The sequence below is a fragment of the Dendropsophus ebraccatus genome, chromosome 14, assembly GCF_027789765.1.
Source record: "Dendropsophus ebraccatus isolate aDenEbr1 chromosome 14, aDenEbr1.pat, whole genome shotgun sequence".
NCBI lineage: Eukaryota > Metazoa > Chordata > Amphibia > Anura > Hylidae > Dendropsophus > Dendropsophus ebraccatus.
The window spans coordinates 60,538,870-60,549,338 of record NC_091467.1 but is presented as its reverse complement, the minus strand read 5'-3'; the positions used below and the strand labels follow the sequence as shown (position 1 = coordinate 60,549,338).

At 51.5% G+C, this 10,469-nt stretch overlaps 1 protein-coding gene across 2 annotated transcripts in view; it reads left to right on the top strand.

Moving 5' to 3' along the window:
* The window catches only part of LOC138773096 (protein-glutamine gamma-glutamyltransferase E-like), a 115,270-nt gene that overhangs the window by 16,516 nt on the left and 88,285 nt on the right, over window positions 1–10,469 (top strand). The gene's annotated exons all lie outside the window — the stretch shown is intronic.

Genomic DNA, 10,469 nt, shown 5'->3' with positions numbered 1-10,469 from the left:
GCTCAGGGGGCGGGGCTGCTGTGGAGTGTCAGCTCTTGGGCTCAGGGGGCGGGGCTGCTGTAGAGTGTCAGCTCTTGGGCTCAGGGGGCGGGGCTGCTGTGGAGTGTCAGCTCTTGGGCTCAGGGGGCGGGGCTGCTGTGGAGTGTCAGCTCTTGGGCTTAGCAGTTAGGACGACTCCGGGGGGCGGGGTCTCGGAGCCGGTGGGTGTGACCTTTGCACCTGTCACTTCCGGTGTCACACGTGTTGGCGCCGCGGGAGCGCGCAGGGGGGGGCCGGCACAGTCCGGGGAGAACAGGTTTATGCCGGTTATAGGGGAGGAGGCGGAGGATACCGGCAACTCCCCACCCCGCTACAGGGGATCACCGGAGATCAGCCTGACCTGTACACCCCCCTCACCTGTGTACCCCATCCTTATATACCCCCACCTGTGTACCCCATCCTTATATACCTCCCCACCTGTGTACCCCATCCTTATATACCCCCACCTGTGTACCCCATCCTTATATACCCCCCACCTGTGTACCCCATCCTTATATACCCCCCTCACCTGTGTACCCCATCCTTATATACCCCAACCTGTGTACCCCATCCTTATATACCCCCCACCTGTGTACCCCATCCTTATATACCCCCTCACCTGTGTACCCCATCCTTATATACCCCCTCACCTGTGTACCCCATCCTTATATACCCCCCTCACCTGTGTACCCCATCCTTATATACCCCCCTCACCTGTGTACCCCATCCTTATATACCCCCACCTGTGTACCCCATCCTTATATACCCCCCTCACCTGTGTACCCCATCCTTATATACCCCAACCTGTGTACCCCATCCTTATATACCCCCCACCTGTGTACCCCATCCTTATATACCCCCTCACCTGTGTACCCCATCCTTATATACCCCCTCACCTGTGTACCCCATCCTTATATACCCCCCTCACCTGTGTACCCCATCCTTATATACCCCCCTCACCTGTGTACCCCATCCTTATATACCCCCACCTGTGTACCCCATCCTTATATACCCCCCACCTGTGTACCCCATCCTTATATACCCCCCTCACCTGTGTACCCCATCCTTATATACCCCCCACCTGTGTACCCCATCCTTATATACCCCCACCTGTGTACCCCATCCTTATATACCCCCCACCTGTGTACCCCATCCTTATATACCCCCCTCACCTGTGTACCCCATCCTTATATACCCCCACCTGTGTACCCCATCCTTATATACCCCCCACCTGTGTACCCCATCCTTATATACCCCCCTCACCTGTGTACCCCATCCTTATATACCCCCCTCACCTGTGTACCCCATCCTTATATACCCCCCTCACCTGTGTACCCCATCCTTATATACCCCCACCTGTGTACCCCATCCTTATATACCCCCACCTGTGTACCCCATTCTTATGTACCCCATCCTTATATACCCCCCACCTGTGTACCCCATCCTTATATACCCCCACCTGTGTACCCCATCCTTATATACCCCCCTCACCTGTGTACCCCATCCTTATATACCCCCCTCACCTGTGTACCCCATCCTTATATACCCCCAACCTGTGTACCCCATCCTTATATACCCCCACCTGTGTACCCCATCCTTATATACCCCCCTCACCTGTGTACCCCATCCTTATATACCCCCCACCTGTGTACCCCATCCTTATATACCCCCCCACCTGTGTACCCCATCCTTATATACCCCCACCTGTGTACCCCATCCTTATATACCCCCCCACCTGTGTACCCCATCCTTATATACCCCCCCACCTGTGTACCCCATCCTTATATACCCCCCACCTGTGTACCCCATCCTTATATACCCCCACCTATGTACCCCATCCTTATATACCCCCACCTGTGTACCCCATCCTTATATACCCCCCTCACCTGTGTACCCCATCCTTATATACCCCCCTCACCTGTGTACCCCATCCTTATATACCCCCAACCTGTGTACCCCATCCTTATATACCCCCACCTGTGTACCCCATCCTTATATACCCCCCTCACCTGTGTACCCCATCCTTATATACCCCCCACCTGTGTACCCCATCCTTATATACCCCCCTCACCTGTGTACCCCATCCTTATATACCCCCCTCACCTGTGTACCCCATCCTTATATACCCCCAACCTGTGTACCCCATCCTTATATACCCCCACCGGTGTACCCCATCCTTATATACCCCCACCTGTGTACCCCATCCTTATATACCCCCCCACCTGTGTACCCCATCCTTATATACCCCCACCTGTGTACCCCATCCTTATATACCCCCACCTGTGTACCCCATCCTTATATACCCCCCCCACCTGTGTACCCCATCCTTATATACCCCCCACCTGTGTACCCCATCCTTATATACCCCCACCTGTGTAGCCCATCCTTATATACCCCCCACCTGTGTACCCCATCCTTATATACCCCCCTCACCTGTGTACCCCATCCTTATATACCCCCCCACCTGTGTACCCCATCCTTATATACCCCCCTCACCTGTGTACCCCATCCTTATATACCCCCCTCACCTGTGTACCCCATCCTTATATACCCCCACCTGTGTACCCCATCCTTATATACCCCCACCTGTGTACCCCATCCTTATATACCCCCCCACCTGTGTACCCCATCCTTATATACCCCCCCCCACCTGTGTACCCCATCCTTATATACCCCCCACCTGTGTACCCCATCCTTATATACCCCCACCTGTGTACCCCATCCTTATATACCCCCACCTGTGTACCCCATCCTTATATACCCCCCTCACCTGTGTACCCCATCCTTATATACCCCCCACCTGTGTACCCCATCCTTATATACCCCCCTCACCTGTGTACCCCATCCTTATATACCCCCCTCACCTGTGTACCCCATCCTTATATACCCCCAACCTGTGTACCCCATCCTTATATACCCCCACCTGTGTACCCCATCCTTATATACCCCCCACCTGTGTACCCCATCCTTATATACCCCAACCAGTGTACCCCATCCTTATATACCCCCACCAGTGTACCCCATTCTTATGTACCCCATCCTTATATACCCCCACCTGTGTACCCCATCCTTATATACCCCCCACCTGTGTACCCCATCCTTATATACCCCCCACCTGTGTACCCCATCCTTATATACCCCCCACCTGTGTACCCCATCCTTATATACCCCCAACCTGTGTACCCCATCCTGATATACCCCCCACCTGTGTACCCCATCCTGATATACCCCCCACCTGTGTACCCCATCCTTATATACCCCCACCTGTGTACCCCATCCTTATATACCCCCCACCTGTGTACCCCATCCTTATATACCCCACCTGTGTACCCCATCCTTATATACCCCCCAACCTGTGTACCCCATCCTTATATAACCCAACCTGTGTACCCCATCCTTATATAACCCAACCTGTGTACCCCATCCTTATATACCCCCAACCTGTGTACCCCATCCTTATATACCCCCCACCTGTGTACCCCATCCTTATATACCCCAATCTGTGTACCCCATCCTTATATACCCCAACCTGTGTACCCCATCCTTATATACCCCCCACCTGTGTACCCCATCCTTATATACCCCAACCTGTGTACCCCATCCTTATATACCCCCCACCTGTGTACCCCATCCTTATATACCCCCCACCTGTGTACCCCATCCTTATATACCCCAACCTGTGTACCCCATCCTTATATACCCCCCACCTGTGAACCCCATCCTTATATACCCCCACCTGTGTACCCCATCCTTATATACCCCCCCACCTGTGTACCCCATCCTTATATACCCCCCTCACCTGTGTACCCCATCCTTATATACCCCCACCTGTGTACCCCATCCTTATATACCCCAACCTGTGTACCCCATCCTTATATACCCCCCACCTGTGTACCCTATCCTTATATACCCCAACCAGTGTACCCCATCCTTATATACCCCCACCTGTGTACCCCATTCTTATGTACCCCATCCTTATATACCCCCAACCTGTGTACCCCATCCTTATATACCCCCACCTGTGTACCCCATCCTTATATACCCCCCTCACCTGTGTACCCCCATCCTTATATACCCCCAACCTGTGTACCCCATCCTTATATACCCCCAACCTGTGTACCCCATCCTTATATACCCCCCTCACCTGTGTACCCCATCCTTATATACCCCCCTCACCTGTGTACCCCATCCTTATATACCCCCCTCACCTGTGTACCCCATCCTTATATACCCCCAACCTGTGTACCCCATCCTTATATACCCCCCTCACCTGTGTACCCCCACCTTATATACCCCCCACCTGTGTACCCCATCCTTATATACCCCCCACCTGTGTACCCCATCCTTATATACCCCCACCTGTGTACCCCATCCTTATATACACCCCTCACCTGTGTACCCCATCCTTATATACCCCCAACCTGTGTACCCCATCCTTATATACCCCCCTCACCTGTGTAACCCATCCTTATATACCCCCCTCACCTGTGTACCCCATCCTTATATACCCCCCCTCACCTGTGTACCCCATCCTTATATACCCCCCACCTGTGTACCCCATCCTTATATACCCCCAACCTGTGTACCCCATCCTTATATACCCCCCTCACCTGTGTACCCCATCCTTATATACCCCCCTCACCTGTGTACCCCATCCTTATATACCCCCCACCTGTGTACCCCATCCTTATATACCCCCACCTGTGTACCCCATCCTTATATACCCCCACCTGTGTACCCCATCCTTATATACCCCCCTACCTGTGTACCCCATCCTTATATACCCCCACCTGTGTACCCCATCCTTATATACCCCCACCTGTGTACCCCATCCTTATATACCCCCAACCTGTGTACCCCATCCTTATATACCCCCCACCTGTGAACCCCATCCTTATATACCCCCACCTGTGTACCCATCCTTATATACCCCAACCTGTGTACCCCATCCTTATATACCCCCCACCTGTGAACCCCATCCTTATATACCCCCACCTGTGTACCCCATCCTTATATACCCCCCCACCTGTGTACCCCATCCTTATATACCCCCCCACCTGTGTACCCCATCCTTATATACCCCCCACCTGTGTACCCCATCCTTATATACCCCCACCTGTGTACCCCATCCTTATATACCCCCCACCTGTGTACCCCATCCTTATATACCCCAACCTGTGTACCCCATCCTTATATACCCCATCCTTATATACCCCAACCTGTGTACCCCATCCTTATATACCCCCCTCACCTGTGTACCCCATCCTTATATACCCCCCTCACCTGTGTACCCCATCCTTATATACCCCCTTTACCTGTGTACCCCATCCTTATATACCCCCCCCACCTGTGTACCCCATCCTTATATACCCCCACCTGTGTACCCCATCCTTATATACCCCCCTCACCTGTGTACCCCATCCTTATATACCCCCTCACCTGTGTACCCCATCCTTATATACCCCCCACCTGTGTACCCCATCCTTATATACCCCCCACCGGTGTACCCCATCCTTATATACCCCCACCTGTGTACCCCCATCCTTATATACCCCCCACCTGTGTACCCCATCCTGATATACCCCCCACCTGTGTACCCCATCCTTATATACCCCCACCTGTGTACCCCATCCTTATATACCCCCACCTGTGTACCCCATCCTTATATACCCCCCACCTGTGTACCCCATCCTTATATACCCCCCACCTGTGTACCCCATCCTTATATACCCCAACCTGTGTACCCCATCCTTATATACCCCCACCTGTGAACCCCATCCTTATATACCCCCACCTGTGTACCCCATCCTTATATACCCCCCACCTGTGTACCCCATCCTTATATACCCCCCCACCTGTGTACCCCATCCTTATATACCCCCCACCTGTGTACCCCATCCTTATATACCCCAACCTGTGTACCCCATCCTTATATACCCCAACCTGTGTACCCCATCCTTATATACCCCTCACCTGTGTACCCCATCCTTATATACCCCAACCTGTGTACCCCATCCTTATATACCCCCCTCACCTGTGTACCCCATCCTTATATACCCCCCTCACCTGTGTACCCCATCCTTATATACCCCCTCACCTGTGTACCCCATCCTTATATACCCCCCCCCACCTGTGTACCCCATCCTTATATACCCCCACCTGTGTACCCCATCCTTATATACCCCCCTCACCTGTGTACCCCATCCTTATATACCCCCCTCACCTGTGTACCCCATCCTTATATACCCCCCACCTGTGTACCCCATCCTTATATACCCCCCACCGGTGTACCCCATCCTTATATACCCCCACCTGTGTACCCCATCCTTATATACCCCCCACCTGTGTACCCCATCCTTATATACCCCCCTCACCTGTGTACCCCATCCTTATATACCCCCCACCTGTGTACCCCATCCTTATATACCCCAACCTGTGTACCCCATCCTTATATACCCCCCACCTGTGTACCCCATCCTTATATACCCCAACCTGTGTACCCCATCCTTATATACCCCAACCTGTGTACCCCATCCTTATATACCCCCACCTGTGTACCCCATCCTTATATACCCCAACCAGTGTACCCCATCCTTATATACCCCCACCTGTGTACCCCATTCTTATGTACCCCATCCTTATATACCCCCACCTGTGTACCCCATCCTTATATACCCCCCACCTGTGTACCCCATCCTTATATACCCCCCACCTGTGTACCCCATCCTTATATACCCCCCACCTGTGTACCCCATCCTTATATACCCCCCACCTGTGTACCCCATCCTTATATACCCCCCATCTGTGTACCCCATCCTGATATACCCCCCACCTGTGTACCCCATCCTTATATACCCCACACCTGTGTACCCCATCCTGATATACCCCCCACCTGTGTACCCCATCCTTATATACCCCAACCTGTGTACCCCATCCTTATATACCCCCCACCTGTGTACCCCATCCTTATATACCCCCCACCTGTGTACCCCATCCTTATATACCCCCCCACCTGTGTACCCCATCCTTATATACCCCCCACCTGTGTACCCCATCCTTATATACCCCCCACCTGTGTACCCCATCCTTATATACCCCAACCTGTGTACCCCATCCTTATATACCCCCACCTGTGTACCCCATTCTTATGTACCCCATCCTTATATACCCCCACCTGTGTACCCCATCCTTATATACCCCCCACCTGTGTACCCCATCCTTATATACCCCCCACCTGTGTACCCCATCCTTATATACCCCCCACCTGTGTACCCCATCCTTATATACCCCCCACCTGTGTACCCCATCCTGATATACCCCCCACCTGTGTACCCCATCCTGATATACCCCCACCTGTGTACCCCATCCTTATATACCCCCACCTGTGTACCCCATCCTTATATACCCCCACCTGTGTACCCCATCCTTATATACCCCCCAACCTGTGTACCCCATCCTTATATACCCCCAACCTGTGTACCCCATCCTTATATACCCCCACCTGTGTACCCCATCCTTATATACCCCCCACACCTGTGTACCCCATCCTTATATACCCTACACCTGTGTACCCCATCCTTATATTCCCCCCACCTGTGTACCCCATCCTTATATACCCCACACCTGTGTACCCCATCCTTATATACCCCAACCTGTGTACCCCATCCTTATATACCCCCACCTGTGTACCCCATCCTTATATACCCCCACCTGTGTACCACATCCTTATATACCCCCCACCTGTGTACCCCATCCTTATATACCCCCCACCTGTGTACCCCATCCTTATATACCCCCCACCTGTGTACCCCATCCTTGTGTACCCCATCCTTATATACCCCCCACCTGTGTACCCCATCCTTGTGTACCCCATCCTTATATACCCCCCACCTGTGTACCCCATCCTTATATACCCCCCACCTGTGTACCCCATCCTTATATACCCCCCACCTGTGTACCCCATCCTTATATACCCCCACCTGTGTACCCCATCCTTATATACCCCCCACCTGTGTACCCCATCCTTATATACCCCCACCTGTGTACCCCATTCTTATATACCCCCCACCTGTGTACCCCATCCTTATATACCCCCCACCTGTGTACCCCATCCTTATATACCCCCACCTGAGTACCCCATCCTTATATACCCCCCACCTGTGTACCCCATCCTGATATACCCCCCACCTGTGTACCCCATCCTGATATACCCCCCACCTGTGTACCCCATCCTGATATACCCCCCACCTGTGTACCCCATCCCCATCCTTTGAGGATTGTGCCCAACTTAATAATCTAGCCTGCTGCACTTGGGGCTCTGAGGATGAGGGTTTGTTGGTTACCTTTATCCTCCGCGCTGTTTCCGTGCAGTTTATAGTTTAACCCTTTGAGGACCAGGCCCAAAATGACCCAGTGGACCGCGCAAATTTTGATCTTAGTGTTTCCGTTTTTCCCTCCTCCCCTTCTAAGAGCTCTAGCACCCTCAGTTTTCTATCTACAGGCCATGTAAGGGCTTATTTGTTACAGGAATAGTTGTACTTTGTAATGGCATCATTCATTTTACCATAACATGTATGATGGAATTCCAAATATATTATTTATGAAGATATAAATTGGTGAAATCGCAAAAAAGAATGCAATATGGTAACGTTTGGGGGGTTCCTGTGTCTACGTAATGTACTATATGGTAACAGCGACATGATACTATTATTCTATAGGTCAGTCTGAACACAACCATATGCAGGTTACACAGATTCTCTAATGTTATATATTTTTTTTAAATGAAATCCTTTTTTTTGGCAATTAATTATAAATAAAATGGGCCTATTGTGACGCTTATAACGGTTTTATTTTTTCACCTATGGGGCTGTATGGGGTGTCATTTTTTTCCGCCATGATCTCTAGTTTTTATTAATACCATATTTGTGAAGCTCGGACGTTTTGATCATTTTTTATTAATTTTTTTTTATATATAATGTAACATAAAATTGGTAATCCGCGCACTTTTTTCCCTCTTTTCGTGTACGCCGTTTACCGTTCGCAATGACGCTTGTTATATTTTAATAGATCGGACAATTACGCACGCTACGGTATATTATATGTTTATTTGTTTATTTATTTTTATATGTTTTATTTATATAATGGGAAAGGGGGGTGATTTCAACTTTTATTGGGGGAGGGGTTTTGGGGTAGTGTGTTAGTGTTTTTAACTTTTTCTTTTTACACATTTGAAGTCCCTTTGGGGGACTTTTACATCCAGTACTTGGATTTCTACACTGATGAATGCTATGCCATAGGCATAGCATTGATCAGTGTTATCGGCGATCTGCTCATTGAGCCTGCCTGTGCAGGCTCAGTGTAGCAGATCGCCTATCGGACCGCACGGAGGCAGGTGAGAGACCTCCGGCGGCCCGTTTTACCGATCGGAACCCCTGCAGTCACACTGCGGGGGTCCCGATCGGTAAGTGACAGGGGACTCCCCCTGTCACTTACACTTAAACGCCGCGATCGCAGCGTTTAAGGAGTTAATGACACGCGGCAGCGTGATCGCTGCAGCGTGTCATTACCGGTGAGGTCCCGGCTGCTAATTGCAGCCGGCCCCCACCTGCTATGAAGCGCGCTCCGCTCCGGAGCACGCTTCATAGCGGGAGAAACACCCAGGGCGTATAGTTACGCCCTAGGTCGTCTGGGGACAGACTTCCATGGCGTAACTATACGCCCTGGGTCGTCTAGGGGTTAACACCGCCTCTAGTAAGATAGTTTGGAGTACTGGGGGAGGGGCTAGTGCCCCCAGAGCTCTGATCTGCCCTCGGCCAGCCCACCCCTTCTAATAATTATCAATGGAGAGGGTGGGATACGAGCCCCAGTGCACCAAACAGTCTTACTAGACACAGTATTAATCTACAAACTGCACTTAAAGTGTAACTGTCATGTTTTTTTTTATTGCAGAAATCAGTAGTATAAGCGATTTTAAGAAACTCTGTAATAGGTTTCATCAGCCAAAAAAGCCTCCTTCTGTACTCAAGAAGCAATCTCCCAGCCTCCCCCCCTGACTTCTTATCTGTGCATTATCAGGCAAACACGTCTTCATTTGGAGGAGCAAACAAGCGCTATTAGCGCTCGTTTGCTCCTCGTTCCCCGCTCGCTGCCGCCGCTATTCAGTGCGGCAGCAGCGAGCGGGTGAGTGCGGGAGGGGCGGCGGGGAGCTGCTGGGGGGGCTGCCCGGGGGATCGCTGATCGTCCGGGCAGCCATAGGATATAGCAGCGTCTGCTGCCGATGCTCCTATTCAACGGAGCGACGGCAGCAGATCGCTGCAATATCAGTCGCTTGTTTTTCAACATGTTGAAAAACAAGCGACTGCAACGATCAGCCGACATGAACGATGTCGGCTGATCGTTGCATTCTATTCCACGGGACGAATATCGTTCGTAGCGGCCCATATCGGCCGAAT